Source organism: Stegostoma tigrinum, chromosome 18, assembly GCF_030684315.1.
Source record: "Stegostoma tigrinum isolate sSteTig4 chromosome 18, sSteTig4.hap1, whole genome shotgun sequence".
In the NCBI taxonomy this organism is placed as follows: Eukaryota; Metazoa; Chordata; class Chondrichthyes; order Orectolobiformes; family Stegostomatidae; genus Stegostoma; species Stegostoma tigrinum.
The window spans coordinates 25,557,941-25,578,324 of NC_081371.1; the positions used below are offsets into that span (position 1 = coordinate 25,557,941).

General features: G+C 38.9%; 1 protein-coding gene across 1 annotated transcript in view; it reads left to right on the plus strand.

Moving 5' to 3' along the window:
• Positions 1-491: 491 nt before the first annotated feature.
• Positions 492-20,384, plus strand: part of LOC125461090 (IQ motif and SEC7 domain-containing protein 3-like) — a 566,563-nt gene continuing 546,670 nt past the window's right edge. The window contains exon 1 of the mRNA XM_048549465.2: positions 492-651. The gene's annotated coding sequence lies outside the window, so the exon portion shown is untranslated. The remainder of the gene's footprint in view (positions 652-20,384) is intronic.

The following is a 20,384-nucleotide window of genomic DNA, read 5'->3' on the forward strand; positions in this document are numbered from 1 at the left end:
CAAAACGAAGACAGAAAATGGTGGCTTTTCTTTGGCTTGTGGCTGTCCTCCCACATTGTGAAGCCTCAAATGAGAAAACAAATAGTTTATGTTCCTAAGAGGTTTATGCAAATCTTAAGTTTTAAAATCATTCCTTTTTCTGTCGGCATGTGCTTGGATGTGATTCCTTTAACAGGCTTGTGCCTTTAATGAACGCGGCTGTGCGTCAGTTTTCCAGCTGGTCTCGGAGCAGTATGAGCGGTGAGTAGCAGCAGCAGCCTGCATCCTGACTGCTTGCTCTCCTCGCAGCATCCACACCATGGAGAGCCTGATGGAGAACCCGATGAGGGCAGTGCTCTATCTCAAAGAGTTGACCACCATCGTGCAGAATCAGCAGACCCTCATCCAGACCCAGAGACACCGGATCCACGAGCTGGAGCTCAAAGTGGAGGAGCTCCTGGAGGAGAACCAGAGCCTCAGAGATCAGCCAGCGATCGGCGGCCACCACCATCACCATCACCATCACCACCATCAGCAGCAACAGCAACAGCTGCAGGAACAGGAACACGAGCAAGAGCAGGAGCAGCAGCGAGATCTCCAGCAACATCACCAGGATCCGCAACACAAACACCTCGCCATCAGCACCAGAGCAACCATCCCTTGCAAACCAGAGTAAGTCCTAGAGAGCCCCTTCCTGCTGAACTTTATCCCCTTCTGTTGATATAAACAAAAGCAGTCAACAACTGCTGGAGAAAGCGCTGCTTGGATTAATTTCTCTCCAGATTAATTCATTTTTCTTTGTAATCCCTGTTAAAAGAAACGTGCCAACCTCGTGGAAGTAAGGTATAATTAGCAGAATGGATTACTCGGCAAGAAATCCAAGCGGGTCATATTAACATATTGGAGTCTATAGTCTTCTCCATCTCTGAGCTTAACACCGATGAACGTCAGGTTACCTCTGTTGGCACTGAACTGCCGCCTCCAAACACAGCATTCGCCGTGCACATCTGTGGGGTTAGGTTAGTGGTTCATGAAGCGTGAGCACAGATGTCTTGGCTTTGATTTCCGTGTGTTTCCCACTGTTATGTTGAAGGGCTTAGGTGAAAAAAGAGAGCGGTTACAAATGAAGTTAACTTTGAAATATAGCGGGTTAAATTGGATGTATAAGGAAGTGTGGACAACGATAAGGAAGGTGCGGTTCCTCTTGAAGTACCGGCCAACACATTTTTTTAAAAAAAGTGATTCTTGTAAGGCTGAAATAAATACAGGAACTTTAAAATTGTATCTCAATTTCAGACTGTAAATAGATGCTGCAGACAGGAGGCCGGCAGTAGGTATTGAATTAGAGTATTGGTGTAGCATTTTTGTTTATTTGATTGTCACAGGGACTGTTATAAATCTTTTGGTTTAAATATTTTCATGGATCTGTGCAAGGATTTTACTGACTCCTGGCATTTATAATCTTAAAGTTTCTCACTAAATATCTGTTACACCACTCTCTTTCATAACCCTCTCCCTTCACAGTACATTCTATACCACTTTTAGCAAAAATATCACACTCATAAAAAGTAAATGCTGCTGAAAATCCGAAATAGAACTGAAACCTGGAAATACTCACCAGCTCAGATAGCATCTTGGCATAAGAAACAGTTAATATTTGAGCTATAATCTTTCATCAGTTCTGAAAGGTCATTGACCTTAAACATTGAATTGTTTTTCTCTCCACAGATGCTGCCTGTCTGGCTGAGCATTTCCAGATTTCTGTTGTATTTCAGACTTCCAGTAGCATTTTCATTTTATGACTGTGGTATCTCTATCTGAAGTTATAAAACTGGCCTTGCAAGTTGTGCAGTAATATGAACATTTTGACAATATTACATTTCGGTCACTTCTAATGATTAGTTATATAATTTGTAAACATATACACGCTCAAAATAAAATTATTATTTTGCTTTGGTCAAGAACTCTGTGTTAATCAAAAAACGTGACTGAATTCGTCTTTTTTCCCCCAATGGCCATAGACAATTTGTCTTTCAACTAAATGCATGTTTTTTTTCTCTTTGGCTTCTTTTTGTCTTTGCTTTGTTCCATCTCTTTGCCTTTCTTTGTATTTCATCTTTTTCTTTATTGATCCTATTCTTTCTACTCTCAGTGTTAATGGAAGCTCATCTCTTTGCTTTTGAACTTTCTGTGCTGGTACTATGCACGTGTGTGTCTATTTATTTCTGTCTTTACCAACTTTAAGAGCTTTGTCTATTTGTCTCCATATTTTCTTTATCACTTTTTAACCCTTATTGCTTGGCTTGTATCCCTCTGATTCTTGATCTATTCATTTCTGTGTCCCTGATTGTTTTGATCCAAAAATAGTTAAGTTTTCACAGGCTATTCCAGTTTGATTTTACGTCCACAGTGGATATGTCTGTCACTTTCTACCATTGCTTTTGCTGTTCAATTGTATAGAGAACTTCGTCATTAAAAAAATCAGTGTTTCTACTGACTATATATCTGATATGCCCTCACAAGACACTAATATTGTTCCTGTGCTGCAACTGGAATTTCTGAATCGCAGGGTGTTTTCAGCATAGAAAGAGGCCATTTGGCCTGTCATGTCCATGTTAGTTCATTGCAAGGGTAATTCATTTTAAACCACTTCCTAACATTTTCCTTGTGGCACTGCAACCTTCTTGAGCTTATTCAGTATCCTTTTGAAATTCACAATTGTATGTGCTTCCAAACCATCCGAGGTTGGTAGACTCTAGGTATTAAGGTGTTTATCATCCTTCTTCTTGGCACTTATACCGTAAAGTTTTGTGTCAATAACAGCAAATTAATATCACAGATTTAATGATAAGTGTGATTAATGGAAGTATATGTGGAAATTTCATAGAATAGCAACTTATTTATTCTATGCTACTTTGTTGCTCCTTGAGCAAATGGTTAAGTTGAAGTGAATTAGAAAGCTTTTGAGCAATTCCAAGTAATTCCGCCTTCATTTGATCACAGGAACTGAATGGACTATGAGTTCCTAATTATTATTTAAATATTTGTTAGTATTTTGTTGAACTGCATACTAGGGCCTAGTGACGATCACACATTTTAAATCTTTTCTTATATTGGAGCTAGAAGAGTATGATTTCTGTGAAAAAAGTCATTGTCTATTAGAAAGAATATTTTTCTGGGCTGATCCTTCACACAGTAGTGATGAAAGTGTTTGGAACGCTTGCGTTTATTGGTCAGAACATTGAGTATAGGAGTTGGGATGTCATGTTGTGGCTGTACAGGACACTGGTGAGGCCAGTTTTAGAATACTGCATACAGTTCTGGTTGTCATTCTATTGAAACGATGTTGTTAAACATGAGAGGGTGCAGAAAAGATTTACAAGGATGTTGCCAGGTCTGGATGGTTTGAGTTATAGGAGAGGGTGAATAAGCTTGGGTGTCTTTCCTGAGAGAGCTGGGCTGAGGGGTGACCATGTAGAGATTTATAAAATCATAAGGGGCATGGATAGGCTGAATGGCTAAGGTCTTTTTCGTAAGGTGGGGATGTCCAAAACCAGAGGGCAGAAGTTTAAGGTGCAAGGATAAAGACTTAAAAAGGATTTGAGGCGTACCTTTTTCACACAGAGCCTGGTGCTTGTATAGAATGAGCTGCCAAAGGAAGTGGTGGAGGCTGATACAATTACAGTGTTTAAATGATATCTGGATGAGTATATGAATAGGAAGGGTTTAAAGGGATATGGGCCAATGCTGGCAAATGGAACTAGGTCAGATTGGGATGTCTGGTTGTCACGAATGAGTTGGACTGAAGAGTCTGTTTCTGCGCTGTATGACTCTATGACTCTATTTCCCAGTAACCAAGAATGTCAAAATATGGGAGAATGAGGCAAATACTTTATAATATAGCCTGCATTTCCCCATCCCAAGATGCATAAGGCCCTGATGGAAAACCATAAACGCTGTGGTTATTTTTGATGGTAGCCTGTAGGAAGAGGCACATTTTGTATCTCATAATACACTTATTGAAAGGAACTTTGATAGTTTTCACTTTTTAATCTCAAGCATAAAGGAACTATTACGTAGAGCGCCAAAATAACTTTCTCTGCAATATTATCACAGTTTATTTACAAGTTTTAATTCATTGTCAGAAGATTCTTTGTTTTGGTGTATTAAGTGCATGCCATGATTCCCAAACTGCTTTATTTTTAACTACTATGATTGAATGTTCTACCCCCTAAACCTAAGCCTAAGCCTAAGCCTAACCCTAAACCTAACCATAACCCACTGAATGAGGTTTGCTGAATCTAACTTAACCGCAGTCCTGTGGTGTGTTACTGATATAACTAATCTTCTGAAGGATATATGCATAATAATTTTCTTTCAACACATATAACAAAAGCTGTATAAAATGCTGCCATTGTTTGGTTCCTGTGCCTATCAATGTTGGTTCCTTTGCAGACTATGAACAGATAAAAGGCAATTATTTCTTCACATCTGATGCTGCATATTTTGTGCTTCAGCATTAGTTCCCAAATGTGCACAGTACACCATTGTATAAAAGCTGTGGCACTCCTTTCCATTTCTTTTTAAGTTAGATTGTTAATTTTAAAAGTCATGTGCAAAGAATAGCTTTTCCATTGACTTGACCAATCCTATTAGTAGAGATTTCTTATATTACTTGTATAATATGTTGACAATTTGCATAAAGTCTTTGCTCCTAACATTTTATAGGTGAATTGATATTTAGGATGCAGTTTGAGGAAATATTGGTTTGTTCTTCATAGGATTGAGTCAGTTCTCTAGAAGACTGATTCAGTACAATAATAATGACACTGTGGATTAGAAATGGTCTCCTATGGAATCTAGGCTTAAATCCAATGCAGACTATGATGATCAAAATCTTTTACTTTGCCTTTTGAGAAGAGCTCTATTAACATTGTGGTTTCACAATGATTCCTAATAAGCTCAAATCCGGAACCTCTGCCGTATCTGAGCTAGTTGTGCTTTGGTGTTGTTTTATTATTATTCATTAATGGGATGAGGGCATTACTGGCTCAGTCAGCATTTATTGCACATTCCTGATTGCCCAGAGGGCAGTTAAGAATCAACCACATTGCTGTGGGTCTGGAGTCTCATGTAGGCCAGACCAGGTAAGGATGGCAGTTTCCTTCCCTAAAGGACGTTAGTGAACCAGCTGGGTATTTCCAACAATTGACAATGGATTCATGGCCATCATGAGATGCTTGATTCCAGACTTTTATTGAATGCACATTTCACCATCTGCCATGGTGGGATTAGAACTCAGATTCGCAGAACATTACCTGGGTTTCTGGATTAATAGTCTAGTGACTATACCACTAAGCCCTTGCCTCCCCATTTATTCTATGTGCAAAGTAAAATAATTTCTCATATTTACCTTGTTTGTCTTGGTGAACATATTCATCTCTAAAGAAAATGGCTAAGCAAAGTGATGTATTGTCTGCATGATCCGACAAAATTACAAACTGTTTGTAACAGGAGACACTAGTTCGTGAACTGCTGCTCCCATCACTAACCAAATAATGAAGTAATAATCTCACATTCCCAACATAGCAAATCCAAACATGAAATCTAATTGGAATAGCCATTGAAAACTTAGTTGTTCTTGGATCAAAATAATCAGATGTCATATAATTTGAGACTAACGGGTAAACTACTACAAGTGAACCAACTTCCAAAAATTATTTTTGCTGTGTTTTGAATTGGGGTATGGAGGAAAATATTTAAGTAGTTTAGTGTTCCTGCATGTTTTATGTAGTGGTTCAACTTGGAAAGAGAGTGACAAACTTTCACAGTAACTTATTCTTACAGTTTTATGGAAAAAACTTACTGACTTATTGAGGCATTAACCTGTTTAAAATAAACACATTTTCCCATCTGTGTTCAATTAACAGATGAAAAGATTAAATTTTACTTGTTAATATCACCATCAGTAATTTCTATTCTTCACATCCACCATTACCACCAAGGGGTGCCCGGGGAGGGGTTGAGTGGGAGCTTTCTGAAAATTATATCTCCTTCAGATGCACTGCAGTAAGGCCTCCATTATAAGCAATCACAGCTGAAAGGGATGACAGGCTTATTTTCCAAAGATTGCAGACGTTTCAAGTTGTCAGAGTTAACCTGAAGGTTAAAAATTTTCAGTGTGGATCAGTGAAACAATCACTTCCACCCCAATATAGGAAGACCATGTCATAATTTTAAAAAAATTACTGCAATGAAGAATTGTGATTTGCTTTAATAATCTTTCATTTCTGTTTGTTTCCTTTTCTCCTTGTGAATATTTTTATTTAATAATTGCTGTGTTCAGGATGTGGGGTGTGTGGGTGCAGGCTGTGAGTGTTACTCAAGTAAACAGTGTGAAGGAGCTGATTTTTTTTTGCCTTGGCTTTCCATTCTTAGACTTCATTAGTGACTCTCTGATATTTTACCCAAGTAGCTCTTCTTCATGAGGGAGCATAAGTCCTGAGTCCCTATGAGTGATTTGATCTTGCAAGGCATCACAAACATGTCTGATCCCATCCTCATAGACAATTTCTTGCATTGTATAGTACTATATTCAGCATAGAAAATATTAATACTTTTAAATTTGTTCCTTCGCACATCACTGTCCCAGACACACTGAAGTCAACTGCTGTTCCCCTACTGAGTACTGAGATGTTTTAATTCAGTAAGGGCTGGGAAACATTATCTTACATCAAGGACATAGCAGTTACTGTCAGCTATCATCAACTGAAACAAGGCTCAAAGTCAAAAGAACAGTCTCACATACAAAACTGTAGGATGAATGTATGACAACTGTGATTGACAGGCTAAAATCTGATCTGGTGGATTACATATAGAGTAATGGATACAGAAAGTTAAGCCCTTGTATAGAAACTAATTGGCCTGGATAAATTATGTAAAGAATAATAGATCCCAGGAGTGAACCATATGCAAGAGGCTAATGAAAGATTCAGGTGAATTGTATATACATATATAATATATATATATATATAAAACACACACACACACACACACACACACACACACACACACACACACACACACACACACACACACACACATACATTCACATATACATATACATATGGTGATGAATGCCAAAGAGGATATTATTATTTGCATCTTAATAAATGTGGATTTTTGAACTGAAATGTTTGTTAGTTCTGTCCTGGACTGTGGCTTAGTCGAATGCAAATACAAACTGTCTCCCTCTAAATATTGGATGTTGTTAATTCATCATGCAGGGAAGCATGGAAATGATGCAAAGGAATTATCATGATTAAAGGGAATTAGAGAATGAATAAACTGTGCTTTCAGTAGATAGTAAGTTCAGTTAGTGGATGGATATTTTAGCCATGTGGCTTACTCTTATCTCCATTTTCAATGTCAGGTGTCCATTTGGCTCAGTATCTGATCCCTTTAACTGACTAATCTCTATCAGAATGGCGTAGGGGGAGTATAAGCAATGTTGAATCATCCTCTTGTGCAGTTATCTTGAAATATATCCCCAGGAAATTAGATACGTATGATGCAGATGCTGTTTTGGCACATGAGTGATATTTGTCACAACACAAATTACATTGTTGTGATCGTGTTTTGAAAACTACCTTTAGAGAGCTGTGCTAATAACTTTTCACAATGACAATTGTCCTTTAACCATAAAGATTCTGGTTCATTTTCTTTCCAATTTTCACCCTATCATTTTCCATTATAAAATGTCATAACACTTACATTGTAACATGTCTATTTATGATGTAACACTTTGACTATTTCACTCAGATTTAGCTCCACAGTGGCAGTTTATTTCAAATTTCTTGCTTGGATGGTCTATGTGAGTATTGACATTGAGTGCCAGCCCTCCATTCAAATGTAGAACACAGCGAATTCTGACCTTGTTCCTTAGCACACAAATATTTACAGTAAGGGCCTTCATTTGGCCAGGAGCAAAAATCTTCACTAATTTGCCCTTCTCTAATTACATAAAACATAGAACATAGAACAGTACAGCACAGTACAGGCCCTTTGGCCCACGATGTTGTGCTGACCTATTATCCTACTAAGGTCAATCTACCCTGCATACCCTACATTTTACTATCCATTTTACTAAAAGTCTCTGAAGTATCTGACTCCACTACCACTGCTGGCAGCACATTCCATATGCCCACCACTCTCTGTGTGAAGAACTTACCTCTGATATCACCCCATACCTTCCTCAAATAACCTTAAAATTATGCCCCCTCATAGTATTCATTTCCACCCTGGGAATAAAATCTCTGACTATCCACTCTATCTATGCCTCTCATCATCTTGTACACCTCTATCAAGTCACCTCTCATCCTTCTTTGTGCCAATGAAAAAAGCCCTAGCCCCCTCAACCTTTCCTCAGAAGACCTGCCCTCCAGTCCAGGTACCATCCTGGTAAATCTCCTCTGCACCCTCTCTAAAGCTTCCACATCTTTCCTGTAAGATGACCAGAACTGAACACAATATTCCAAGTGTGGTCCGACCAGAGTTTAATTGAAGCTGCAGCATAACCTCATGGCTTTTAAACTCAATTCCCCTGCCAATGAAAGCCAACGCACTATATGCCTTCTTTACAACGCTATGAACTTGGGTAGCAACTTTGAAGGATCTATGGACTTGGACCCCAAGATCCCTCAGTTCCTCCACACTGCCAAAAATCCTGCTATTAAACCTGTATTCTGCATTCAAATTCAACATTCCAAAATGAATCACTTCACACTTTTCTGGGTTGAATTCCATCTGCCACTTCTTTGCCCAGTTCTGCTCCTTTCAATGTCCCATTGCAACCTATAACAGCCCTCCATGCTGTCCACAACTCCACCAACCTTTGTGTCATCGGCAAACCTGCTAACCCACCCTTCCACTTCCTCATCCAAGTCATTTATAAAGATCACAAAGAGCAGAGCTTTCAGAATAGATCCCTGCGGAATTGAAGTCTACTCGGTTGGCTTGGCTGAAATCAGTCAACTGAGTACAGTGCACAGAAAGGACCTGAACATTTCCAGATTGATATAGGCGTAGAATCTGTCATGTGAAACACAACAGATGAACAAAGCCAAGATAACAAAGTGTGGAGCTGGATGAACACAGCAGGCCAAGCAGCATCTTTTGTGCTCCTAAGATGCTGCTTGGCCTGCTGTGTTCATCCAGCTCCACACTTTGTTATCTTGGATTCTCCAGCATCTGCAGTTCCCATTATCTCAGATGAACAAAGCCATGTTAGCTACTCAACATATTTGTCTTGCAGACCTTGTTTCCACCTTTCAAGACATCTTTGAAATATCACACAGTGTCTCAAAATAACACCTGACAACTGTGCTGGAAGTATGCAAGAACATAGGACTGAAGAGCAGAAATAAGTCCCTCAGATTTGTGCTGCTGTCAGTATGATCATGGAACGTCTCCTTGTGGTTTCAATTCTACTTTCCCATCTGATCCTCTTAAATCTTGGCTCTCACGTCAATGAAAAATTCATCAAACTCAGCATGGAATTCATACAATGTTGCAGTCTCCACTCCAATGTGGAAAAGTTAATTCTAAAGACTAACCACCCTCTGAGAGAACAAAAAATGTCCTCACCTGTCTTAAAAAGCAGACCTCTTATTTTTAAACTGTTTCTCCTAATTTCAGCCATTACCCAAATTGAAACATCCTCCCATTATCCAGCCTATCAAGTCTCCTCAGGATTTTTATATATTTCAATAAGATCACCTCTCATTCTTCTAAAGTCAACAAGAACAATACAATTTGTTCAATAGCCCTACTGTAAAATAAGCCCTTGCTCACAGGAGTAAGTCTCAGGAGCCTTCACTGAACTGTTTCTAATGTATTTATGTCCTTATTATCATATGCAATCCAAAACAGTACACAATGCTACAGATGTGGCCAATATCAATACAAGATGGCAGTGAATGTGCAGGCTCCACAGCCGAGGATCCTGGAATTCAGATGCTCTGTTTTACTTTTTTTCTTCCTTTTTTGTTAAAATGTTTCCATTCATTATGGTATCCAACAATCTTTGGTGGAAGGTGTCATCTCCCAGCCTGGGCCCAGAGATGAGCTGACTTCCAATGGCCTGGAATGACCCTATGGGCCTGGCACCTGGTGGAACAGCGCCCCTGGTGGAACAGTGCTGTTTTGACCAGGACGACAGTCACATCCGGGGCGGGGGAGCTAGTCTTTGGATGGAGTGATGTTCTTGTTCTGGCATGTGTTGGTCTTATCCCATTGTGGAGGTCTTCTGTGGGGTTTCCAGGTATTCCAGCAGCCTGGCATGAAGTCCTAGTCCCAGCACAGAGGTTTTATCTTTGTGCAGAGGTCTTTTTCTTGCTTCGGAGGCAGCTTCTAGGTCTTCCTATGGCCCAGCATGAAGGTCTAGTCCTGGTGTGAAGGTCTTATCTCAGTATGGCGAGGCAGTTTCAGCCTGGATTTGTGGTCTCAGCCAGGCAATGCATGGTAATTTCTATATAGCCCAAACCTAGGAGCTGTTAACTGGACTTTAATGTACTTTTCCATTTTTTTCTTCTAAATTTATGACTTCTGTCATTAATTTAGGCACCATGGAATGGTGACTAATAAACTTCTCACAGTTTTATTCGTAAAAATACACGTGACAATAAATTGCTATTCTATTCTAATCAAGGCCTGTGTAGCTGCAGTAAAATATCCGGACTTTTATTTTCCATTCTCCTCACAATGAATTACTGCATTTCATTTAGCCTCCTAATCACTTTCTGTACTTGCACACTAACTTCGAGATTCATGTGCCATACTTCCAGACTCCTCTGTACCACTTCGCTCTTGAATCCTTCTCCATTTAAGTAGGTGACCGTTTTCTCTCATTCCTGTTAAAATGAATAAGTTCACATTTTCCCATATCATATTTCATTTGCCACTTTTCCCCATTTACCTGAGCTATATGTATTTTGAAGATTGTCTGCCCCTTTTTCACAATTTACTTACTTATTTATCTTGATGTCATCAGCAAATTTAGCTATCATACATTCATTGCCTTCATCTAAGTCATGGATATAAATTGTAAATAGTTGAAGACTTAGCACTGATCCTTGTGACACTGTACGAGTTAAACCTCAACAAATCATAAAATAACCAACTTATTCCTAATCTATGCTCCTTGTTAACTAACTGGCTATAAAAACCAATATATTATACCTGCGCCATGAGCTCTTATTGTGTGTAGTACCTTTTCAATACACTGCCTTATAAAATCCAAGTATGCATCTACAAGTTCTTCTTTGTCTACTTACCTTGTTTTCTTGTTTCCTTTCAATGACCATGAATAAATTAATTAAATGTGATCTCTCTTTCACAAAATAGCTGGAACTCTGTTTCAATTTATTTTGAATTTCTAAGTATCCTGGTCCTCAACAATCAATTCCAACATTATTTGCTATGACAGATGTTAGGCTAACTGAGTTGTAGTTTCTTGCTTTCCATCCCCCTCTTCTTGAATAAAAGTGATACAATGAATATTTTCCAATCCCCTCAGACCCTTAGCAATTCTAAGGTATTTTGGAAAGTTATAACCGATACCTCCAGTATCCCTGCAGTGACGTCTTTTAAAAACCCCAGATATAGGGCATCTGGTCCTATGGATTTTCTGTGATTCATTGTTTGTTGTTTGTTTCAAATTTGGTCAGATCCTGAAAGCTCTTGATTTGAGGTGCTCCACAAAAGTCCAGCTTCTCCTCAGCTACTTGAAGAAAAGTGAAGTGCAGCATCTAATGTGCACACTGCAAACTCCTGTAGATGACAATGTGATGATAACTGTGTTTTAATTACATTGATTGTAGGATAAATATTAGACAGGTTACCAAGGATAATTCCCTTAAACAAAAATAGAAATTTCTGTTTCCGACTTCCAGTATCTGCAGTTTTCTTTTGTTAAACAAGCTCCCTTATTCTTCAAATTGTCCCAGTGGGTCTTTCATGATGGCCTGGGAGGCCACTACTACCATTCATGCAATAATTTAGTGATTCTATGGCGCAGTGACTCAATATACTGGACACTGTTTCAAATCCAGCCACAACCGGCAGATTGTTGTATAATTAACGTAATTTGGTGCAATTTAAATGTAACTTGCAGCAGAATGATCTACAAATCAATATTTGCACAGTTTGGAGCCAATAATGCTACATTTTAGGCAAAATAATGTCTTTTGAGTGTTGTATAAATAAAACAAAACTAACAGATAAAGCACAACAGGTGACCATTGGTTTTCAACTTCAAAGCACTTGCCTGCAGATTGCTGTTTAGCAACTGACATGATCTAAAGAAAAGCAATGAATAGAGTGACCTGATATAAAAAAATGTCACAGACTCAATAGGATAAGGCATTTTAATGTATCTGATTCACCTAGTCATTTTGCAATTGTAATTTTAGGGTTTCCAGTTCCAAAGTAAATGTGCAGCTGTACACCTCACTGCAGACAGCTGTCCTATAACTCATATCGATAAGGATCTTCTGTAACTACAGTAATTAAGTAATAACTGTCTGCAATGAAGTGTGTAATATTCACATTGCAAATATTACAATTACTGTATTATTTTATGATTCATAATATCAAATTCATTGCCTAGATAGTAATCTGACAGGCAAATTGCATGCCTGTAGATCCCATCTGATTTTTATCCCATTGCATTCAATCAGAGTTTTATAAAGGCCAGGTGATCCGTTGTGGTGGTTAGGCAGAGTTCTCAGTGACTAAAACTCTCCCTGCTTTGCTCTATTTCACTGTTTAGGTATAGTCCGTGTTAGATGCAGTTTAAAGCATTTTACATACAATTATTCCTAGGCCAGCAAATAACAACTATATAGAGCAAAGCATTCTTTAAAATTGTCCTGTCACAGGTTTGGGGATAACAACACTTTGCAATAGGATAAAGTTTCCCCTATTTTCTCTGAATCGTTTCTTGATCAGGTGCTGCTTGTGCTAGATACACATTAACTTAGCCTTCTGCCTTTGAGCACTTGATAGAACATAATGAGTGTCTAATTTGCATAACAATCCCTATTTCACATAAAGGTCATGTACCTTAGGTTGACAAATACTGCTTCCATCTCCATATATTCCCTGAATACTATGTATTGCTGACAGGAAGTTGTCTTTACAGGAATCATTTGGAACATACTTTGACCACAGAGATGGTTTGTGATCAGTTGCCCTTAGTGAGAGCCATGTTTGACTTCAGTGTGAATTGGAGTAACAATATTGTTACTCTCTTTCTTACCCAAGCACCTTTGAATGAACTTGCTTGCTAAAAGTCATTTCTACTTCACATCATCACTAAAATAGAGCTAAAGCTGAATGCAGGGCTGCGTACTTCCACTACAATGCCTGCCAGATTTCCTAAAGGCAAGTTGCCTTGGAAAGTTCAATCTTCTTGCTCCATGGACAAGCACACAGGAGACAGCTCATTTTGTTGGAATTTAAGATGTTGCATTATGTTTCCATGTAAGATAATACATCAATTCTCAGCATACATCCTGATTATTTGATATGCAGTGGCATGCTGATTGCAGTCTGCTATGACTGATTACATTAATTACCTTCTTTCTCCATCCCTGTATAATTCCCATCTTAGATAGTGCAACTAATTGCATTAGAATAAGTGGCTTTGGATGTATTTTGTGCTAAGTATGAGATATGTCATTACTGCCTAATGAAACACTTCACAATTTTTTTGAGTCTTAGCTTATCAGAATCAACAACTATCACTTATAAGTACTTCAAACCTCAGATGCAATAGAAGCTCCTTTTTTCTAACCAGCATTTCTCAGGATAAATTCAACGGAGAGTCAAGTTCTTTGTTTTCAACAATGCTCCCGTGCCTCTACTTCATCCTAAAACTTCCACGAACATCTTGTGCTACTCCAGTGTGCCATTTTGTATAAGATGACCAAATATGTCAAGGATTATAACTAAAACAAATCATGAATATTTGTGAAAATTTGCTGATACATTGACTCAAATGGGTACCAAATTGGTAAGCTCCTTTGGAGAAAATGCAAAGATGAAGACAATCTACTCAGTATAATTAGTGTTTCTGATGCTTGGAAGTTATTATTGGAGTAAATAGAACACGGACATTGAAACCCTAACCTGATTAATACAAACCATAATTCGCAAATATACTACTTTTTGAGATGGAGGCCAGGGATCCTTTCATGGAGTGATTGTTGGTTAGGACCGAGTCCAATCTTGTCCAGCTCTCTGCCCATCTTTCCTTTATGAATTGCCGTCAACAGAAGCAGCATGCACACTTTTTCCTCCTGCCTCATTGCTACTTTTGTAGACATAGCTGGAGTGATCCTTTCTAGAACTAACAACAACTTACACTTTGTTAGTACCTTTAATGTAGAAAAACATTCCAAGATGATAAAAGATCAAAAACTAACAAATGCTGATGCAAAAATGGAAGTTTTCGCAGGGGTGATTAAAAGCTTCATTAAAGAGCTAAGTTTTAGGGATGGTGTTTAATAAGTACCACTAAAGAGGAGAAGTAAGTTATTCGTCACCTTTGCTCTAAGTTAGTTCATGGCTGATGTCTACCTCGACTCATTGAAACAATTTTGTTAAAAATCCCTCTGATACCTTTAGCCAATTAGCATTGGGATGAGTTTAGAGAAGTTGAGTTGATCAACAAAATCTCTGGGAAGTGTGCTGCAGATTTTCAGGAGGTGACTTTCAGCCCTTGCCTTAAGGTTGACTGAAAGTGCTGGCAAAAGTATTTTTTATTCGCTCAGGGGATGTGGGCTTTGCTGGCTAGGTTAGCATTTATTTCCCATTCCTAGTTACTGTTAGAAAGTGGTAGTGAGGTGCCCTCTTGAACAGTTGCAATCCATTCGATACATCCACAGTGCTGTTGGGGAGGAGTTTCAGGGTTTGTCGCAGCCATATTGAAGAATTCGTGGTATATTTCTAAGTCAAGACTGTGAATGATGTGGACAGTAACTACAGGCACTAATGTTCCTGTGTATCTTTTGCCCTTTTACATCTTGATGGTAGTGGTCATATGTTTAGAATGGATGTTTGTGGATGTGGTGCCAATCAAGTTGGCCTGCTTTTTCTTGTATGGTTGCAAGCTTCTTGAGTGTTGTTGAAGCTACACTCATCTCAGCAAGTGGGAAGCATTTCATCATACTCCTGACCTGTGCCTTACAGCTGGTGGACAAGCTTTTGAGAATCAGGAGGTGAGCTACTTGCTGCAGGATTCCTAGCCTCTGACCTGCTCCTTTTTATTTATATGGCCAATCCAGTTCCGTTGTGATCACTGTTATCCCTACCAGAAGAGTTGAGGAGTCAGTGATGATAAAACCCCAAAAGGCGATGGTTAGATTCTTTCTTGTTGGAGATGGTCACTGCAAATGTTATTCGCCACTTTTCAGCAGATGTTTGGATATTGTTCAGATCTTCTGTATTTGGACATGGACTGCTTCAATATCTGAGGAGTCACACATGGTACTAAACATTGGGCAATCATTGTGAATATCCCCATTTCTGACCTTATTGATGAAGCAGCTAATGATGGCTGGGCCTAGGACACTATTCTGAGGAACTCCTGCAAAGATATCCTGGAGCTGAGATGACTGACCTCCAACCATCACCACCAGCTTCCTATGTGCCAGGTGTAACTTGAATGAGTGGAGTGTTTTCTCCCTGATTCAAAATGACTCGAGTATTGCCTGGCTTCTTAATACCATATTTGGTCAAAAGCAGATCCCTTTTCAAGGACAGTCACACACACCTCACCTCCGGATATCAGCTCTTTTGGCCATGTTTGAACCAAGGCTGTAATGAAATTCGGAGCTGAGTGGCTCTGGCAGAACCCAACCTAAGTATCAGCAAGTTATAGCTCTGCTCAATACCACCATTGGTGACCTTTACCATCATATGATAGTGTAGTAATTGGCCTGGTTAAAGATGTTCTTCATTTTGTGTACAGTCTTCCCTGGCAATTTTCACATTGTTGGGTTAAAGCCTCTGAAGTACTGAAGAGTAAGATGTGACCGAATTGAAACACGAAAGATCCTGCCCGAAACGCCAGCTTTCCTGCTCCTCTGATGTTGCTTGGCCTGCTGTGTTCATCCAGCTCTACACCTTGTTATCGCAGATCCTGAGGATTCTTGACAGAGCAGATGTGGAGACAATGTTTCCTCTACGGAAGTGTTTAGAGATAGTCGTCATTGTTTGAAAATAAGGAGACATCCATTTAAAACAGAGATGACATTAAAAGTTTTCTTGCAGAAGGTTGCGTATTTTGACTCTCTCTTTCCAAAAAGATGGTAGAAACAAAGTCTTTCAACATTTTTCAGATAGTGGTGGATAGATTTTTGACAAATAAAGGATGAAAGGCTACAGTGGATGCATACAAATGTGGTTTTAGGTTATAACTAGATCAGCCATGGACTTGTTAGGCAAAGTAGGCTCAATGGGCCAAAGGGCCTACTCCAACTCCTTGTTTGATTCATGAGTGGCATTTCAAGGAAAAGGAATTTTAGTGTTAGGGGAGATTACAGAGAAGGAGGGGTATTAAACCATTGACTGTGATAAATTTTTGAGGATTTGAGAGTTGGAAACCTTTTGTGAGTCAGTGAAAATAGGCATAATTGATAACCACAGGACAGGAACATTTTGGATAACCTGACATTTGGAGAAGAGAATGGGAACATACCTAGGCAAGCATTGGAATATTCAGTCTGGATATGACAAGACCGTACATGGGAGTTGTAGGAGCAGAACTGGCTGATGTTAGAGAGTTTAAAAATGTGAAGCAGCAAACCTCTAGAAAACACAGCAAATCCTTCATAAAATCAACCGCATGTAAGTCTGCAGGAATCATCCTTTTGTCCTCTACTGGGCTGCTATAGGCCATTTAGGAACATAGGAATGGGTATACGCTCTTTTGTCCTTCTCGGCTGTTCTGCAGTTATTGAGATCAGGTTGATCTATGATCAAACTCTATATACCTACTTTTACCCAATAATCTTTTATTTAATACCTTTGGCCAAAGGCAATCTGTCTATCACAGTTATAAAAGTAATAATTGATTTAGCATCAGGTGCCATTTATGGAAGAGAGTTCCACTGTTAGATAAGTGAGAATTTTCGTATTTATCTCGAACTTTGCAATGAATTAAACCATCCCAGACATAGGGACCTATTTGGGCACATTGAGCCAGTTCATGGAGTGGGTATCAGTGTAACAGCGCAATGAGCAGATGGTTCTATTTCTGAAAGGCCTGTCCTGGTACTGAAAACAGGGTCATGTTTGAGATTTACTAGGAAGCATATCTCTGCCTCATGGTGACGTAAATACAATCTTTGGTGCAATGGCAGTCACAAGTTCTGTGTTAATGACTTCAATGAAATATCATTTTTGTGAGTTTACATAATTTTAAGAAGGAAGTGCTGCAGTATTTTGCATTATAATCTTATCACCATTTAATTTAGGCTGAAATACCATGAAGCATAGGCACGGCACATTGGAGTTTCACTGATGTGTAAAGGTTGGCAATATCAACTTCCTTCATAATCATTCCCATTTCAGCCATGCTGTTATTTGGAGGCAATCAACAAAGGTCAGGCAGCTTTAGAAGACAGAGAGAAAATCAGGCATAATAGAGATTTTGCTTTGTTCCATTGAAATTCTGTGTATTCTCTTTATAATGGAAAGGTGATTCAATCTGTTAGCTTACCAACTGGACTGCCAAGTCGCAAATTACAGTTGATGTGTGGGATAACTAGACCTGTGTAAATGAGGAAGAAATAGTTAATTTAAAATTTTTGAATGTATTTTGGATGATGTCTGTACATTTCGGACATTTAGGGATTTGGTGCCTGTCTTTTTGGGGATTGTGTAGAATGTTCTTTGTTCCAGTCCAATTTGAGACCCTCAGCCACAACTCTTTAACTGATATATCAATGATGTAATCAATGCTGCTTCTGACTTTGACCTGGAATTGGAAAGGTTCATCAGTTTAGCTATCAATTTCCGTCCATCTCGCACCTTCACTTGGCCTATCTCACTCTGTTCCCTTCCCAGTCTTGACATCACTGTTTCTATTTCTGGGGTCAGGTTGCCCACTACAAACCCATCCACTCCCACAGTTAACTGAACTACATCTCTTAACACTGCAAGGATTCTGTTCCATTCTCCTAGTTTCTCTATTGCCATCGCATCTCTTCTGATGAAATCACCTTCCACAGGGTTGATTCCTATGAGTCCTCCTTTTTCCTTACTGAGGAACCCCCACCACCTTGGTTGATAAGCTGTGTCTGAGTCATTTCCTGCAGTCCTGTTCCCATTCCTTCCCTTTCGAGAACAACAGTTAAATTTTCCTAATACTCACTTTTCACCCTACCAGTCGCTGTATTCAAAGGATCGTTTCCTGCCATTTCCACCACCTCCAGCAGCCTCTTGCCAAATAAAGATGTATTTTCCTCTGCTTCACTGTCAGCATTCTGCAGAAACTGTTCCCAACAATAGTCTGGTACACTCCTTCATCATTCCTGACACTACCTCACCTACCCCACCACACCTCTGCATGCAATTGCAGAAGTTTTATCACTGGCTTTTTCACCTGATTCCCCACACCTTCCAGGTAAAGTAGTATTTTATTTGTAGTTAGTTCAATCTAGTCCACTGTATTTACTGCTCACAATGTGGTCTTCTTTACATTGGTAATACCAACTGCAGACAGGGTGAGCACTTTGAAGAACACATTCACTCTGCTCGTAAGAATGACTTTCAGTTTGCCATTACAACAAACCATGATGATGTCCCTATCTTGGCCTGCTGCAACGCTCCTGTGAAGCACTGTGCAAACTTGAGGAATAACACCTAATTTTCTGTTTAGGCACTTGACAGTCTTTTTTGTCTCTTGTTGGCTTTGCTGTTAGTAGAGCTGACTGTTTTTTTCTTTTCACACCTAGCATTAACATCTATTTTGCATCTCCACCTGTCCTTTACCATCATTATCAATCTCTTTGTCTTTTGCTTTGGGCACCCTTGCCGTATGATTCACTTTGTCCTCCTCTCCATTCTGTCCGTAGCGTAAACACCATAAATTTCCATGCCCTTTCTGTTCTGAAGAATTCATATCAGATTCAACACATTATCCCAGTCTTTCTGACCACTGATGCTGCCAGACCTTCTGCATTTCTCCAGTATTTTCTAGTTTCTGTTTTAGATTTCCAATATCTGCAGTATTTTAGTGTTAATCAAATGATCATTGGCAGGTACGTCCTAGTCCAGAATGTGGGTCTGACACAGGTTAAAGATTAACCATTAAACTACAAATTTGTTGGTCTAGCATGCATAATGAAGAGGCATGTTTGTCTATCTTGTTCTTCATTACTATTTCTTGTGCCACACTTGAATTGTTTTTATTTGCTAAGTTACCATGTAGCATAATAAATGCCTGGGATTCTGCATTCTTGGATATGAACATCACTCACAAGGCAGACTTAATGTTTCATCTCTAGTTGCCTGAGAAGGTGGCTTTCTTGAATAGTTTGTAGTGCCTTGTCAGAAATTCAGATCAAACCATTAATAAAAATGATCCAGTCTCATACTGTGGTGGAGTCACATCTTGGTTAAAGTGAAGGGACATAAATTTCTCACCCCTAAGGGACATTAGTGAACCAGTTCAGGCTTTATCGCTATCTGACAACTTTGTGGTCAGTTTTGCTGATAGCTGTATTTTCAAATTTTTTCTTAAAGCGTAACTCAAAAATCTCCAACAAGCACATAGAATTTGAATGCACATTTTCAGGATTATAAATCCAGTAAAATAATCTCTATACTATTGCACCCCTAGGTGGTGTATTGTTCAAGGAAAGTTAATGACCTGTTAAATAACATCATGCTTTGGTTAACTTTTTACAACTCTGATCTGTACTTGATTGTGACCTAAGAAAGGTTATATTGAGCGCAAAAGCTAAATGTGATTGAACTATGCTGGCGTCTTGATGGTTTCAGTTGATGAGAAATGAAAGTACACTGATTTGTAATCATGAATGTAATACAGACATAGTGGTTTAATGTAATAACAGGTTATTATCAGGTGGGATTTAATCTTCAACCGAACGTCATTTAACTGAGCCATTCAACCAAAATTGTTTCCACCAAGGAACCTAGTTCTCTGTGTTGGGAGGAAGATGCCCTATTGATTTCAAGATGAATAGGAGGAAATGGGTAAAAAGGAGAATTCTGTTTTTAGAGATCAAGTAGTGTAATAGCTGATTGTGGATGAGAAAATCAGTTATAATTTCAATTTAGATTTAAACTATCGCATCTGCTGTCATGAAGAATTC